The following is a 19,102-nucleotide window of genomic DNA, read 5'->3' on the forward strand; positions in this document are numbered from 1 at the left end:
GAGTGGCATTTGAAGGAAGACACTCAAGAAGTCAGTTAATGACTACAAAGAATTTGCCAAAGATGAGGAAGCAGCAAAAGTCAACAAGGCTGTGGTTGACATGGCAAACAACTTTAACCTGGGTGTGGATGCGAATGACAACTAATGAGCAGTTGTTGGAACTAGAACACATAGCTGAAGAAAAGAGGAGAAAATATGGGGAAGAAGAACCCTCAAGAAAATTTACAGTGAAGAGTTTAGCAGAACCTTATCCAGACCTTTATAAGCTTCTTATAAAGTTCGAAAACATGAACCTCAACACTGAAAGATTTTTATTAATAGGAATGTTCATGGTGGATTATCTGCTTGCATGAAAGCCTATGCTAAAAAAAAGAAAAGAAAAGAAGAGAAGAGAACAGAAAGGGAAGGAAAGGAATGGGAAGAGAAGGAAAGGAAAAGGAAAGGAAAGGAAAGGAAAGGAAAGGAAAGGAAAGGAAAGGAAAGGAAAGGAAAGGAAAGGAAAGGAAAGGAAAGGAAAGGAAAGGAAAGAAACCAAGCACACTACAATGGACATATTTCTGAAAAGGCGCTCCTCAAGAAGAGCCTAAGGCGGGCCCTTCAGGAGATCTTCCAGAAGGAGACATTGTTATCCTAGGAAATGACAGCTCCATGCATGTTATTGCCCCTGAAGAACTTCAAGTGGGACAAGATGTGGACGTGGAAGATAATGATATTAATGATTATGACACTGAGTAGGCTAAGGCCTAATGTGTGTTTTTGTGTGTAAATTTTTAATTTAAAAAAACTCTAAATAATTAAAAAATTAAAATTTTAAAAATAGAGAAAAGCTTATAGAATAAGAAAATAAAGAAAGAAAATAGTTTTGTACAACTGTACAATGTACTTGTGTTTTAAGCTGAGTGTTTTATAATCTAAAAGTTAAAAAATTAAAAGTTTATAAATTTAAAAAGTTACAGTAAGCTAAGGTTAATTTATTATCAAAGAAAGAAAAAAAATTTATAAATTGAGTGTAGCCTAAGTGTACAACTTTTATAAAGTCTACAATAGTTTAAGTCTTAGATCTTCACATTTACTCACCACTCACTGACTTACCCAGATTAACTTCCAGTCCTGCAAGCTCCATTTATGATAAGTGCCCTATACAGGTATACCATTTTTTAATTTTTATACTGTATATTATACCTTTTCCAAGTTGAGATGTATTTAGGTACATAAGTGCTTACCATTGTGTTGCAATTACCTACAATATTCATACAGTAACATGCTGTATAGGTGTATAGCTTAGGAGCAATTGTCTATACCACATAGCCTAGATGTGCAATAGGCTCTACTGTCTAGGTTTGTATAAGTGTACTCTGTGATGTTCACACAATGACAAGATCACTTAATGCTGCATTTCTCAGAATGTATCCCCTTTATTAAATGTTGCATGACTGCACAATCTATGAAAGAAAGAATCAATAAGCTTGGCTTAAAGAGCTAATCAATGTTAAATACTTCTGCAAAAAATAATGTCAAAAGAATGAGAAGATAAGTCACAGACTGAGAGAAAAATATAATAAGAGCAGTTAAAACTCAACAGTATAAAAATTTAAAAAGAAAATAGGCAAGAACTGAAGTCACCTTATTAAAGAACACATACAGATAGCAATTAAGCATACCAAAACTTGCTCAACATGGTATGTCATTCAAGAATTGCAAATTAAAACAATGAGATACCACTAAACACCTATTAAAATGGCCAAAATCCAAAACACTGATGACATCAAATGCTGTTAAGGATGTGAAACAACAGAAACTCATGTAGTGCTAGTGTGAATGCAAAACGATACAGTTGCTTCGGAAGATAGTTTGGCAGTTTCTTACAAAACAAAATATGCTCTTACCATACAATCTAGCAATTGTGCTCCTTGATATTTACTCAAATGAGCTGAAAACTTATATCCACATATAATCCTACACATGCATATTTATAGGCACTTAATTAATAATTGCCAAAATGTTAAAGTAACCAAGATGTCTTTCCATGGATGAATGAATAAACTTGTATATACATACAATGAAATATTATTTAGCTCTAAAAATGACATGACAAATCATAAAAAGACATAGAGAAAATGTAAATGCATTTTATTAAGTGAAAGATGCCAATCTGTAAAAGCTATTTACTGTATGATTCCAACCATATGACATTGTTGAAAAAGCAAAACTATGGAAAGAATAAAGGGAAACATAGTTGTCAGGGATTTCCCTAAGGAGGACAGAAAAAAGCAGCAGCGCACAGAGAATTTTTTAGGGCAGTGAAACTACCTATCATGATGGTGGATACTATCATAATAGTGGATACATGTTTTTACACACTTGTCAAAACCCATAGGTTATACAACACCAAATGTTAACCCTAATGCAAATTATGGACTCTGGGTGATAATGATGTGTCAATGTATGTCCATTAATTAATTATAACAAATGTACCACTCTGTGCAGGATGTCGATAGAGAGGGAGGCTGCACCTGACTGAGGGAAGAAGATATATAAGAATATTTTGTACCTTTTGCTCATTTTTTTTTTGTGAATCTAAAACTGCTTTTTAAATTGCTCTAAAAATAATGTTTATTTTTTAAAAAGATAAATATGATAAAAGTCATATTTATCTAATAAGGTGCTCCATTTTACATAGATATTTATGTATATGAAAACTAGTTGATAGGATTATATGTTTTGTATTTTAGTGTCAAAAGAAGTCTTATTTGTTTTTTTTTTAAATAAACTACACCCATGGCTTAAAAATATATATACCAAGGTACACGATAATCAAGTCACAATGACAAAGAGAAAATATTAATATCAATCAAATATAAATAAAATAATAAATAAACATGGACAGAGACACAAATAAAATGACAGGAGACATTTTACTGGAAATGAGGCAAGCCCGAAGACAGCGGAGGAGTGTATTTAAAATAATAAAAGAAAAGAAAATGTCTCTTAAAATTTTATACTCAAGAAAATAACTTTCAAAAACAACATTTACATACATAATTTTTCAGACTTGCCAAACTCACCAGCAGACCCACATTAACAAGGCCAAAAGAAAATTTTCAGACAGATATAAAATAATTCTATCTTTATCAGCAAAAATGAATAAAACATGTAAATATATAAATTTATTTCTTATGGTTTAAATCTCTTTAAAAGATAACTGAGTAAGCAAAAGTAATAAATACATATTGTGTGAATTATAACATACAGGGAAGTAAAATATGTGATGATAATAATAGCGCAAAGAAAGGGAGAAGGGAATGCAAGTATACACCTGTAAGGTTCTCATCTGTATGTGAAGTGGTATAATATTACTTGAACAATACTGGGACAAAGTGACTGGGATAATTAGGTTATGAGGTTGGTAGCCATACTAAAACCCACTTGACCAAATTAGCATTTATAAAATACTTCACCAAACAACAGCAGAATATACATTTTTTCTACCGCATAAAGAATATTTACAATGATCAAATGCATTCTGGGTCATAAAACAGTCTCAATAAATATAAAAATATTCAAAACTTAAAATATGTTAAATGACCACAAAAGAATTAAATTAAAACTCGATGATAGAAGATTACTTAGAAAATCCTTAAATCTATGTAAAATAAATAATACACATCTATATGAGTTATTCAAAGAATAAGTCAAAAGGAAAATTACAAAGTAATTTGAAGTTAATGGAAACAAAAGCACAACATTTTGTATAATGTTAATTTGTGTGATACAGGTAAAGCAGTGATTAGATGGAAATTTATAGCACTAAATGCCTATGATACAGAAGAATCAATGACCTTAGCTTATATCTTAAACATCTGGAACAAGATAGTAAGTTAACCCAAAGAAAGCAGAAGAAAGGATATAAGTTAAAAGTAAATTCAACAAAATACAAAACATAAGAACAGAAGAAAATCAATTGAATCAAAAGCTGATTATTTGAGGTCAATAGAATTGATATACCTCTAGCCAGACTTATCAGAAAAAAAGAGAGAAGACAAAATGAGAAATACCAGTAATGAAAGATGTAAAGTCAATATACTCTACAGATATTTTTAAAATATATACAACATAATGAATAACTTTATGAAAATAAATTCAACAACTGAGGTGAAATGAACAAATTCATTTTGGAAGAAATGAACTACCAAAGGCAACATAAGAAGATAACAATAACTTAAATAGTCTTATATTAAACAGGCTATTAAATTTGGAAACCTTCCCACAAAGAAAACTCAAGGTCCAGGTGGCTTCATTGATGAATTCTACCAAATATTTATGAAAGAAGTAATGCCAATTTTTAACAAAGATAATACAAGTTAATAAAAAAGAATAAGAAAGAAAGAAAAGAAAGAAAAAGAAACCAAATAAATGCTATTAAAAATAAATCAAGACAAAGAGATATGATGGAATGATTTCATTTTAAACAAAATCTTTTATAAAATAAAAAAAAAGAGGGATTATTTCCCAACTCACTCTACGAGCCTGTCATTACTTTGATACTATATTTAGACATAGGCATTACAAGGGAAAAAATAATCTATAGACCATTATCTCTCATGGTCATAGATATGAAAATTCTTAACAAAATTTTAGCAAATCAAATACAAAAATGTGCCTTTCAGTAAAGGATAATATATTATGACCAAGTAGAGATTATCCTTGGATTGTAACATTGTTCATCACTTAAAAATTAGTACAATTCACTATGTTAACAGACTAGGGGGAAAAAACGTATTCACATCTCAATAGATGAAGAAGAAGCATCAGAGAAAATGCAACATCTATTCAAAATAGAAGTTCTCAGAAACAAGAAATTTGAACTTTGTCAATATGATTTTAAAAATCCACAGAAACCTTATGGTGAGCACTATACTTAATGGTTAAAGACTAATAAGATAAGGAACAAGGCAAAATGTCTGCCCTGAGCACATCTACTCAGTGTTATTACAGGAGTTCTAGTCAGTGCATTAAGGCTAGAAAATCAATAAAAAGACATACAGACTTGTTATCCCATGTAACTGGAAATGTGTAGGGGTTGGGATACCAGAAAGAGTGGTTGTTCAGTTGCCGAACTAAACCTACCTGTTATTAAACTAGTCCTATGTTGAGAGGAAATGTTTAGGGAAATAAATGACAAATTAATTAAAGAAGGTGAAATAATATTTGAAAAAAGGCGCTAATAAATTAATTACTCAAAAGAGAAAAGTAAATCTAACTTTGGTGCCTTGAGAAATACTTTCTGTGAGGAAAATAAGAATTCTTACCTTAGTTTAGATTCATATTTCTTTATAAGTGCAAATCACTTTCTTGGTTGAAACCTCTGCCATTACTGAAACAAAATGCCATGGCCTGGGGGGCGGGGGGAGGCAGCAGACCTATTATTTACAAATAATGTGAATGATTTCATATTTATTTGATGAAACCACAGAAACTCTTATGCTGGCTAAATGGAAAGACACTAATGTGGTTATCTGTTGGCTCTCATTTTACAGATTACATGTAGTACCAGGGACCCTTTGGGGACATCCATGAGAAAATCTTCTTCTCATCAACCCTTAAGAACCGTATTTAATAGCTGAACTAGAGATTACTGTGTAACTATAAATTTTGATGATGAACTGTTAAGAAAAAGATCAAGTAATAGAGGTAGAAAGTTATCTGTCACCCAGCATGTCATAAATGTTAAGTGTCAAAAGTTTCTTATGTTGCTTTAAAAAAAAAAAAAAAACAACATGAATATTATTGAAGCAGACAGATCCATGGAGAACATAAGGGGACTCACATACTGGAGACCACAACATCTGTAATCCAGGTGGCCTATAGGATACCTCAACACACACAGGTAAAGGTATATTTAGGAGTAACAACTACCACATGAATTTGTCTTAGGAAACAGCTATTTTGTGTATAAATATTGTTTCCTAATTTTACTCGGGCAGTTAGCATACAATGGATATACAATGCATATGATAGATGATACAAAATTTGACTACCAGTTCAAAGAGACTTTCAGGGAAAATAGGATTCCTCACAGGAAAATCAGCACTAACAGAATTCGCCATGAATGCAAAGAGATATTCAGAAGATAGAACCCTCTTGCAAGAGTGTGATGCCCTGTGCTTATCCTATTCCAGGAAGCATGCAAATGATAGCAAGCTTCATAGTCTGGTTAAAAAAAAAAAAAAACTTTAACTAAATTTCTTTCAAATAGAGAAAATGTTAAGAAAATATGACTGAATGAAATAGTGGGAGGAGCTTGTGCTGGGGACTGGCTTTTAGATATCCCCCTACAAATAGAAACAGAAGTAGCCCAGAATGGAAGGAAGACTGGAATGGCAACATAAAGAGCTCTGTAGATATTCTTCCCAGAGAAACATCCAAAACTGGTCAAAATTACAAATAAACATAAGCAACTATTTAATGTCTCTAGAAATTGTCCAAAATGTATATAGCGAGTAAAGAAATATTACTCAATAATATCTGCTAAGGCTCAGTAGAAAACTTCGAGTCTGTCACTTGAGACTCAGTCTGAGACTTCTGTCCCCCCATATTGCCAACTCAGTACGACAGAAGCTCCTTTCCATTTGGGAGCAGCCAAGAACACAGGACTCCCTGTGTATGATTCCATTTAGATGAAATTGATATGAAATGTCCAGAATGAGCAAATCTATAGAAGCAAAAAGTACTTTGGTGGTTGCCTAAGGCTAGCGAGCTGGGGGAAAATGAGAAGAAATGGGAGGAAATGCTAATAGGTATGGGTTTTGTTTTGAGGGGCAATGAAATATTTTTAAATTGTACTGATGTTTACACAACTATTTATCATGTTTACTACTTAATCCATTTATAGAAAAATCTATGAACTCCCTAAATTTTGGAGATTTCTAAATAGAGGATGTAATTCACATCAGTCTACTTGTCAGCTTTGATACCATGATCAGCTGTTTTAGAAGCCCCCTCCCATTGGGAAACCATTTCAACTCAATCCTATAAAATGACAAAAGATCTGTGGCTGTGCCACCAAAATATTTGTGCCCTGAGCTCACTGATGCATGGCCTTCAGTTTACACCACTACATGCAACAAAATCTGGTACCTGGGAAAAGGTCATTCCTGTTGGGAAGGGGGCAATGAATACAACAGTCATAAATCCTCAATAAGAAAAAGTTGCTTTGGTTACGTAATAATGTGATTTCTATGAATTTTCCAACTATTAATGTTACTGGTAAAAAAAAAAAATTCGACTAGGTCATTGCTTCAAGTTAGAGGAAAATTCTTTAAAACATTTTATCCATCTATGGCCACGCCACTCTGAACAAGCCCGATCTCATCTGATCTCGGAAGTTAAGCAGGGTCGGGCCTGGTTAGTACTTAGATGAGAGACTGCCTAGGAAGTCCAGGTGCTGTAGGTGTAAAAAGTAAAAATGAAGAGATTGTAAGATGACAAAGTCCTTGCAATCTGTGAGGTCAACCAAGGGTTGCATTGCCTAAAAAAAAAACAATAAAATAAAATAGTTTTATCCATTAGCTGGTTTCAAATAGGATTCACAAAAATGTGAAATAGGTCACTTTCTGCAAATTAGAACAGAATCGGAATCACATTAGGTTTTATTATAAAAAAGTTGAACGTTGAAAAACTTAGGATAACAGAAATGTCAATGACATTTTAATCCGTGTAGAAATATGACTTCATATAACATGCATTAGTATGCTCTTAGTAAATTCCACTGAGTCCCCATTTAAAATGCAGCTCTTTCTCTGTTAGTGGGATATACCTCTCAAAAAGCTTGCTCAGAAGACACCATGGCACTTCCTAACACATGAACAAATGTTACTTATGTAGCTTAATTATTAAATTGACAAAGTAAGCAAGTACTTCAGTCTTTTCTAATTAAATAATATTTTCTTATTCTAAAAGGTCCATTTAATTGCCACCGTACATCTGCTTTTCAATCTGAAGGTTTAGTAGAGCCAAAAAATGAAAGAAATTTTTAAACTTGAAACCCTTGGCCTGAATGTGAACCTGGCAAATAATCTTCTAGGCATCCTTCAAAGATAAGCAAGATTATTATTTCTTGGGAGTTTGTGGCTCCCAAGAATCTCATTTGAATCCCAAATTCTGTGTTTAATGGAATCACTGCAATAAGATCAATTATTTTCTCCTCTTGTAGCATATGATTGGAAGGCAGTTCATGTAGGCAAACGACGAGGCTTAGTTTTCAGTGTGAGGAGGTACTTTATTATTTTCAAATATTATGAAGTAAACAAGAAAGGATAATCATTATCTTCAAATCCAGGATAAAGTAGAAATCGAATAGATCTCTAAAATAATTTTATGTGACATCGGCACTCCTCAAATGGGAGACAATATGATCAGCATGTCTTTACCCCAACATCCTTATCACTAAACTATAATAAATCTTTGGCAATAGGAGGTGACAATTCAGTATTTTATGTCTCATTAGTGCCACCTACTGAGTGCTGGTCACATTTCATAAGCCTCAGTTGTAAGTCAATTGCTATAAACCCCAAAGGAACCAAATCAAAGCAACAAAAACATGACAATAGAATGATTATATCTCTAGGAGAAAAAAAAAATTATATCTCTAAAAAGAAAATTATTTTTATCCAAGCTATTTGAGTAGAGGTGCAGTAGCCAGAGCAATGAATGTGAGGTCATAAAAAGAATAAGCTTTAAATTTCATTGATATGATACTTAATTTGATTAAAAGAGGCTTTACCTTGATTAAAACAAATATTATTGTTATACCATACCTGTCATACCTATATCACAAATTGGTAATAAAAAGTATATAAAATAATGCATTTGAAAATCATAAAACATTTAAAAATGTAAAACATTCCATATTTAACCCATAATAGAATGGCATTTTTAGTTTATTTAATTTTTTCCAAATATTTAAAAAATGCTACAACTAATTTATGATCCAAGTTAGCCTGCTATAGTAGGTTCAATTAATCAAAGCATTTGGAAAAGGTAAAATATTTCGTTTTACAGGAAATAGATGTTCCTACATTTGATGGTTTAGAACCCTTAGTATCTTTTCATTTCTAAAAAAATAAAGGGGTTATTTTCATAGCTTACTTATATTTATTTTTCAGTTCTGAAGCTGCATTGAATCAAACACATTGTACATGACATATGAAAAGTTGGTGATTCAAATTTCTGATTTTGCTGACACTATTAAAAAGTCACGAAGCACATGAAGAACTTAATGTGGTTAAATATCAAGTTCATCGATATTCGACAATCGGTGAGTTTTACAAAACAGAACAATTCTATATAAAAAAAGTTCCTCTCACAAACTTTAGTTCTTTAACCACCTTTATGTAGATCTTGTCCGAATTAATAAAATAATAATAAAACAACATAAAATAACTAATAAAAATAAAGTAATTTCAAATATCTGATTAAATACATTCATTATACTCATTTTTTTCTACCATATACATAATGCAGGTAGAACACCAGGATTGAAGAATAAAACAATGCTTACATTGCATATTTTCTTATCTGTAGTATCCAATTGTGTACAAGCAGCTTCCAGATTCGGAAACATCTAAGTATCTGTAAACATTTAAATATTTATCACCTTTGCCTCCATTGTCAATTTTGCCTAAATGTTTCCTTTTCACATGAAGTTTTTGATATATTGTAATTATAAACCTAGCCAAAATAAGGAAGTGGATTACACTCTACATATGCAAATATACTAACGTTTAACAGAAACCTTTCGGCACAAATCCTCCTGCATTCACATCTTCCTGGCTAGTCCTCCTAATCCCCCAGAGATTTCTCAGCATAAAGAGCTCAATTATAAAATAGGAAAAGCTCTACTCAAAGCCACTATGTGCGGTTACAAAGTGCTCTGGAGAGGTTAAAAGACTGATGTGAATTTGGTTCACTAAATATAACCTGCAGCAATATTGCCAGAGAAAACAAGAATTTGAATGAGTCTAGGCTGAAAAAATAAATTACCTTGTCTCCACGGGTCAAGACTAACGCCTTTTTCTTTAGTGCTGTGTGGAGAATCATTTCTATCACTTTTTTTTTTTTTTTAACCAGGTAAGTAGGCAGTTTTGACTTTTTTGTGGTCAGTAATCTGATATTTTTTCACAAATTGTTTTTCAGAAAATGGAAAGCGCTCTCATCGGTTGAATGGGAATAACTGATCATGTTAACAAATGTCTTTCTCAAAATCCATCATAATTTAAAATCATCTTGTTAATATTTATGCAAGAGGTATGGGCCTGATTATGATCATCAGTAAATATTTCAGTCAAAAATAAATAAATAAAAATGCATTTGTGTTTATAAATATATCGAATTTCCATACTAAAATTTTTAATTTGATGAAAAAATGAAGTAGTCCTGAAACTAAGGGTGGTAGTGCAAAACATAATTATTGTAAATGTCAGTACAATTTACTAATTAGGGTTTATATGCTACATATCCAGCTAGGCAATTTACATCCATTATCTCATGTCATATTCTTACCAACACTATGAATTCCATATTATTGTCCCTATTTTACAGGGGGAGAAAACTAAAACTAAAGGAGTAAACTAATATACCCTAGGTTACCAAGCTAGACAGTGACGGAAAGGAGAATTGAAGTCTAGTGAATATCCACTTGCTAAGCCGTGCATCCTGGCAAAGAACTACATCTGCAAGGACTAAGAGTTTCTTTTTCCTAATTCACTTTGCGTCAGTTTGTTTCCCAAACTGTGTGCCTGTGGGACTTTCTCCCCAAATGAAATGAGTTTTTCTAAATTATACAAAGGTGTCAAGTGGCTTAGTATTAAGCCCTGTATGCTATCAAACATTCTAAAAATTGAAAGAGAAATGTTTATTGTTAGCTCAGTTGATCAGGGATGGGATCAGAGACATAAAAAATTTAAGTTTAGCCTGAAAAGCAAATAGGATTTTCATGGGGAAGACGAAGGGTATACTAGAAGGGTAAAATAGAGCATTTTTGGAAATACGAAGGATCCATGTGTGGGGAAAAATAAAGCACATTTGAGATGTAAGAGATAGTCCGAAGTGGCTAACAGTAGATTATTCTAGAAGAATCTGAAACCAGACTGAAAAAGACCAATCTGTAGAATACTCAGAATGCTGAATTAGGGTGTATGGTCTATGGTCATTAAGATGTTGGAGAGTAATAGAAGATTTGAGAGGGAAACAAAGCCATGCATAAGACAGTTATCTGAGCACTGGGTGTAGAAGTTTTTGAGCAGGTAATATAGCAATAAGAAAATTGAAAAACTATTATATCAAACCTAAACTACACTGGTATAGAAGTAGTGAAAGTGAAAAGAAGGGAAATTTATCACCAGAAATGCATTATTGTTTTTCTTCCTATGAACATTAGTTTTTTTCAAGTTTTTATCACATGTTAGATATTTGTCCACGTGAGTATCAAGGTAAAACATTAAGATCTTTTGGAATTTGATATAGGGATAATGGTCATGAAAAATTATCTAAAGACCTTGAATTGTGATTTAATAGAATTATTAAATCAAAAAAAAACTTCGGTACCCCTTGTTCTCTGCATCCTCTTAATTTCACAAAAAAGATGTATCTACCGAAACACACACACACACACACACACACACACACACACACACACACAAAATATCTTTAGCCCACAATTACTATAGGAATCTGTACATAGAATATTTGGTTCTAAGGGGATGTGTAAAATTATTAAAATCTTATTTAAATGGAGATAAAGGTCTTTAAGGAATTCGTTTTTAGAAATTTTTATGAAGGATTCATTCTCAAACCATACTTCCACTAATAGTCCTGAAACCCAGTAGGTTATTAATGCTCTTGAGTTCTGATATATCAGGAATCGGTGGAAGGTCTCCATATCATATCCGTGATACCATTGCATTCCAAATTGCTCTACCAGCTCAAAGGAATTCATTTCAGCAGGCACTTGCTTTTTTATAAGATCTCCTATGTCATCTAACAACTGATGAGCAATTTTCAGCAAGGTCTTATTAAACATTATTTTATTTTCTTATTCAAGTTTCTATTCATAATTCAGTTTTAAAAATACATATTTCAACCAATCTATTAGCATAAAATCATCTTTCAGATTATTATTATTACTGCACAATTTATCCATTGTTAGCCAAATAACCCTATAATTGTTACCTTTGTTGTTAGCATAATTGCTTTTAACAAATTTTAGCTTCTAACATCATGATCGATAGTATTAGAAACCTGCCACCTCACCCAAAATAAGTTAGGAAGTCCTATAAACATTTTATAGATAAAAAGTGTTATTGGAAACTTGCAGCACTTAAATTCATCTTATATTATTTGTATCTCAATAACAAATAGTGGAATTGGTTTCCATTTATTATAGGGTACAAGAATGTTTGCCATGATAAGGTCACTAAAAGTCACTAGACATTCACAAGACCTTACACTACACCTTGAAAATTATATACTCCTAACGTATAAAACTGGTGAAATTATTCCTTCTGAAACTATCAGAGAATATGTGACATTTTTAGTTCATATGACTCATAAAACTCATATAATTATAGTCAGTAGCATATTAATATAATCTTCTCACATATGGTTTTATATTTTACCAGCTACAAGACATTTGCATCTCGAGATCTATTTTAAAGATAAATTAGCACATCTTAATACTTAATAAGTAGAAATTTATAGAAAAATGAACATTAAATTTTCCTTGGTAAAAGGAGCAAAGGTGGTTCATATATTAGGTGTTCATAACAGGAAAAAGCATTGATCAGCTTTCAGAAGCTAAATTTGTCTCAGGCTCATTATTATTCAAAGCAATGAATTTTCCCTGGTAACATGTTGCAAAGGGAATAAGGAACAGAAGTGCTAATGATAGCCAAGCAATTTAGCAAGGTTTAATTCAGTAATCTGGAGTTTTTGCATATCGAGACTGATTATATACACTAAAGTTTGATTCTATAAGCATTTAATAAACTAAAGAAATGCTATGTATTTTGGTAATATAAAACACAATTCAATTCATACTGAAATTAAGAAGTAAAATATACCACTTTGCCAAATATAAAATAATCATTAATTTTCCCTATGCTAAAGCATGCAACAAAAGCATTTATAATTTGTCATTATATCTAATGTTAAAAAATGACAACACATTGATGACTTATAGAACTTATATTGATGAAAATTGGAGGGAAATCAGGGGTACGCACTGACAAAGGAGTAGTATTAAGCAAGAGCATCTGAGTTTGACACTGTAGCAAATAATTTCACAGAAACCATTGACTGTAAGATGTTTACCTCCCTACATATACTTGAGTCACAAGAAATAAATAAATAAAATTGGGCAATCAAAAATTTAACAATTCAGTATTTTTCAGAAAGATAAGTATAATGTTCCAACCAATAAATCTAGAGGATCCAGTTACAGTTTCTTAATTTTTACTACTTCTTTGATATTGAAGTAATTTGAAATAACCTGAAAACTTGAGCATATTGAAAGGCACATGCTAATATACTCATATTTGTAGTCACCACTAATTTGTGTTACTAAGAATATTATTCATGTTCATCTAGCTAACCTTAATACCTAAGTTTCTCATTTGCTAATGGCAATTTGTGATAATTTCTGATGAGTCCTCCAAAATCAGATTTATATTGAATCTGTTAATTGAAAAATTACCCTAGTACCCCTTCAGCTTTATCCAGGAATTGCTTTTAGGAGAAATGTCCATATCCAAAGATACATGTGAATTATTTAAAAAGTGTCAGGAAGCCTAGAAACTTTGGGGAACTTGATGTGAATCTGAGAACCAAGAAATAAATAGTCCATCTTCTGGCACACCTGAAGGATGAACGGCTTCAGCTGCCTTGAGCTATTTCTTTTTTTTTTTTAACTTCAGAAAGGACCGAGGTAGTTGGTCAAACCATTGCCTCTCTTTTTATACTTTCTCAATTTCCTTTCTTTGTCTTTATGCTCGTGTGCAGCAAACTTGTATGCAGAAACACATGTATTATAAAGATTTTTAGTTTAAAAAGATAAAATATTTCCAGGTTCATTTGTGTAGCAGAGATTGTGGTTAGGAATTGCAAGGAACTGTGGCATAGGAAACTATCTTAGCAGTTGTACAACTCTTGGTCTCTATACTCCCAATTCAGAGACCTATGTCAGGTCTCAGAAACAGCCAGAGCAATGGATTATCTGTATTCAGAATACAACATTCTCTCACTTATGTATGTCTCACATTCATGCCCTCCAAAGTCTTAGATTGGGTCCATAGGAATAGATGATGACGTGTGTGCTGGAGGTTTAATAAAGAATGTTTTCAGGAGTTGACCCTACAAGGAAATGAGGAAGGCAGAACTGAACAGATGAAAAAACACCTGCAATGTGGTTGCAACTAAAGTTTTCATCATTTCCAAAGGTCGCCCTGGAGCTAGGATGGCCCTTTAGAATTGTTCTGCAATGGGATAGAAACAGGCCTTTTAGCCCTGCATTAACTAGTTTCTGGCCACATATCACCCTCTGGGAAGGAACACAAGCTTGGGTGAGACATTTCCTTGCATTAGAGGGCTGTGCTCAGTGAAAGATGTAGTTGTGCACTGCCAGCAGCCTGTATATTCAAAAGCAGAGGGATGATGCATAGGCAAAGCACCATAGCATTCACCACACCAAGAAAGGAGGTGTGACTAGGTCAGGCTATCCCCATCTAAATAAGAACATCTCATTAGGCATGCCCTTGTGTATGAAGCTTATTCCTGGAAAGCTTTGGCTGATGCTCTAAGGGCTGGTCTAGTCAGTTGTGGCCAAGTAAACTGGTCTGTTTTCATCCAAAACATAAAGCATAAAGAATTGTCAAGGACTCTATCATGGTGGACACTTAAAGGTTCATAGATTCATCTTCAGTGCAACAAATGACCAACTTCTCAATAAGAGCCACATCAACAGCAACAATATAATAATCTTTTACACTAATTTGGTACCTACATTGCTAGGTACTATGTTAAATACTTTACCAGCTCTATCTTGTTTAATCCTAACAGCAACCTTGCAAAGTGAGTATTATTTTTGTATTACAGATGAGAAATTGAAATGTAGAAAAAAAAATTATATATTTGTGTGTGTGTGTGTGTGTGTGTGTGTGTATCCACTATTGTGCAACTGGTAAGTCATAGAACTTGAAGAGTTTCAGACTCCTTAAGCATAAGAACTTTACTAAACTATCTACATGGCCTGACCACATACTACTTGATGTTTAAAGAACTCAGTCAACTAATTTTAAGTATAAAGTAAGGTCTACTGTATTCCAAGTATTGCAAAATTGACACTATATTTATTCAGGGGTCACATGATCTTAACTTCAGAATGTTGCTGAGACCCAGAAACCAGTTAAAAAGGCTTTTGTGTTCTGATAGAAATGAAGTAATGAGGATTGGTTGTTCTTTCTACTTTCTGTCTTTAAAAACTAGAAAACTGAATCCAAAAGTGTAACTATCATTGTGAAACATGAGTCACTATTGTAAAACAAGCACCATTGGGAAACAAGACTGTAACCACTGAGAAGAGGAAAAAAGACCACGCAAGCCCTGATTACGCTGAGCTTATTGCCTAAAGGTAACTTTCTGGCTACTGTTCAGGAAATGGAAACCTTAATTTAGTCCAGTGGCCTCACTGATTTAAGTGTTTAAGGAGGCAAAGATGGGCAAGGTATCAAAGAGGTGAGAGCCAAACAGAGAGAACCTGAGAGATCTGCAAGGGGTCCACTTGAGGCTTTGACTGAGACTGATCAGCTCATGATGAGACCAACCTCCCAAAGCCAGAGAAAGAAAACACCCATAAAGATTTTCAATACAAACTGAGCTGAAAGTAGTTTGCTTCTACACAGCGAGAGTGGAAAGACCTTGTAATGCAATGTGTGCCCTATAGAATATCAGGAGCATATTACTTTAGTTGTGAACTTATATTTGCCCTATACCACAGGCGAATCTAAACCCACCTTAAGAATGCTTAAATCAAGACTCAAAGGTATCCAATGATTTCTGCAACCTACCTGCATGCCAGAGCAAATTTGAACGTGATTGAGAGACAATAAAATACAGCAATCAACAAAAAGTCAGGCACTCGATTAAAAATAACCTGGTATATAAAAAGCAGGAAAATATAACCCATAATGAGAAGAAAAATAGACACAAAATGACAGAAATGATGGAACTAGAAAACAAGGACATTAAATGGCTATTAAAATATGTTCTAACTACCTTTAAAAGGGTAGAGAAAAATATTAACATCTGATTAGAGAAATGGAAGATTTTTTAAAAGACTCAAATTCAACTTCCGGAAAAGGGCTAGTTCTAGAAAGGTTGGCTAATTTTTTCTTAAAGGGCCAGATAGTAAATATTTTAGGGCCATATGATTTTCATTGCAACTATTGAACTTTGATCTTGCAGCACAAAAGCAATCATAGACGATACATAAATAAATGGGTGTGACTATGCTGTAATAAATCTGTATTTTACAATAAAGGTAACTGATTCACAGGCAATAGTTCACTGATCCCTGACCTAGAGATTAAAGTATCAGAAATGAAAAATGCCCTGCATAGAATTAACTTCCAAAGAGATCCTGTAAAAGGAAAGATCAGTGAAATCAGCATAATAATTATTCACAATGAAACACAGTGGAAAAAAAAAACATTTATAGAGAGGATCAGGTATGTATGGGATCATACCAAGTAGTCTAGCAAATATGTAATTGGACTTCCAGAATAAAAGGAGAAAGGGACAGAAAAAATATTTGAAGAAATAATGGCTGATTTTCCCCCCAAATTTGTTGAAAACAGATCTACAGAGCTCAACAAATTCCAAGCTGATGACAAAACTGAGGCTTGGAGTTACTAGGTAATTTTCCAAAAGCGTTTTCATAACAAGCTATGATTCAAATCTGTTTGCTGATTCGAGAACCCAAGTTTTTACCTATTTGGTATATTTTCTCTCGAGCTTGATTGAATTAGCCTAGTTTCCACAACAGGAGCAAAAATCATTTTATTGAGAAACCAACTATTTATCAGGTGCTGTGCTAGATGTTATCTCATCTATTCTTATTTAATTACGCTATCTCTATTAGGTAATGATTTTCCCCATTTTATAAATGGAAAAACTAAAAGTCAGAGAGTTAATGCAGAATGCTTAAATAACAAGTAATGGTAGAAAAAGACACAAACTCAAGTACTCTGGATTTATAGGCTGTGTTCTCCTAGAGAGCTTGGCTATATGGATGGAGTATCTGAAAGAGAAATAAGGCATATTTTTTCCATAACTATAAATGATGTGGTTTAGAAATATTTGAAAGAAAAACTCATTGATGAAAGAAAATGAAGCCTTCGATTTTACCATTAGTTCAAGCAATTGCTGGCACAATACAAATTACTAAGAATAAATTTCAGAGCTAGTACAATAGCTCCCAGTATAGCTATAAGACTTAGAATCATAAAACCATAGAATTGTGAAATTATTTACAGATTGTAGAATCCATTTTATTCCTTTTGGAGAAATGGAAATGCAACCCAGAAGGTTAAATCATTTGCCTAAAATAACATCATTGGTTATTGACCCTTTCTTCTAGGCCATTCGCAATTCCATTCCAGAAAATATAAATTATTCATGCAGAAAGACAAACCCAATTTTGGCAGGTCAGAGATTTCAATGAGATGTGAATTGGTTAAGGATTGTGATTTATGAATTCAGGCAGCTATCCAGATTGCCTTATCTCAGCTGTCCTTCTGTGAAACGTACTATTGTGAATACCTAAATTGACCTCTATTCCATCTCATTCAACAGTCATTGGGTATCTCATGAAAAAAAAAAAAAAAGGTAAATCACTGTAACATAATGCAAAATTCTGAAAGTCAAAGGATGTTAGATAGGAAACTTACATAAAGACCAATTTTCCTTTTTTGCCAGATGTAAAATAAGCCGAGATAGTTTGTGACTGAACTCTGGAGTATTAAATATGAATCATCCTCATTTTCAGCAAATTCTCAGCAATATAAATGTCAATCATATACATATATAAATACACACACACACACACACACACACACACACACACGTGCTCTTAAGAAAGCCCCGTGAAGGCAGGGGCTACATTATTCTCACACATTACCAATCCCTTATATAGCAGCAAGTACTGTAGGTGCTCAATATTTCTTGAGTGAATAAAAAAAAATGGGCAAAGAACAACACACACACAGAAAAGCATAACTATAAAGCAATGCATGTAACTAGATTTTAAAGTACTAATTAGAGCAGATTATAAGAGTAATACTAAATAACGTTTATAGGCTGATTTTCATGTGCTAGCTATCATGAGTAGTGCTTTTCTATACTTTTATTTCATTCAATCTTGTCTTGGGTTCTTCATGAAATTAGAGGTTTATCCCCTTCCTGGATGAAAGCACTCAGATCTTAAATGTTTTTAACCTCAGAAATTTTAAGACACCAGAATATCTGTCAAAAGATTGTATGTGACTAGAAGATGGTAGAGATCAATAAATGTGAGCAATTCGTGTGTGTGTGTGCATGTGTGTGTGTTAGTAGTAGTGGTGGTAGATCTGAGCTTGCCTTCACTCTATCTGAAGTTAAAAGCTTTTAGCAAGTTTGAGCAAGAAAACTGACATGGTTGCTACAAATGTTAAGCCCTTTACTTAGGAAATTGATGGATGTGTCTGGTCATTTTTTTAAATCTTTAGGGCTGAGAAAACAGATAAGTTTTAATGATTAAATTTACTCAAAGCCTCTCTGAATTTTGGTCCTTGTTGAGAAATCCATGTCTTGGCCTTATAATAAACTCTAATGGAAGAGTCGCCCCCTCCCAAAAAGATTAAATAGAGATAGGGAGAGACAGAGAAGAGACATCATAAAAAGACATGGGATTTGTGCGTGTTATTCATCTTTTCCTAAAATGTTCATACTCTGGCCAACATGAAGGTTCTTTACATTGAAGAAAATAGTAACTCTTCTTGCTTAAAAAAGATTA

The 19,102-nt window shown here is 33.0% G+C and overlaps 1 pseudogene; it reads left to right on the forward strand.

Moving 5' to 3' along the window:
• The first annotated feature begins 7,334 nt into the window (after positions 1–7,334).
• On the forward strand, positions 7,335–7,453 carry LOC118605783 (annotated as a pseudogene).
• Positions 7,454–19,102: the final 11,649 nt, after the last annotated feature.

The sequence above is a fragment of the Rousettus aegyptiacus genome, unplaced genomic scaffold (assembly GCF_014176215.1).
Source record: "Rousettus aegyptiacus isolate mRouAeg1 unplaced genomic scaffold, mRouAeg1.p scaffold_m13_p_1, whole genome shotgun sequence".
Taxonomy (NCBI): domain Eukaryota; kingdom Metazoa; phylum Chordata; class Mammalia; order Chiroptera; family Pteropodidae; genus Rousettus; species Rousettus aegyptiacus.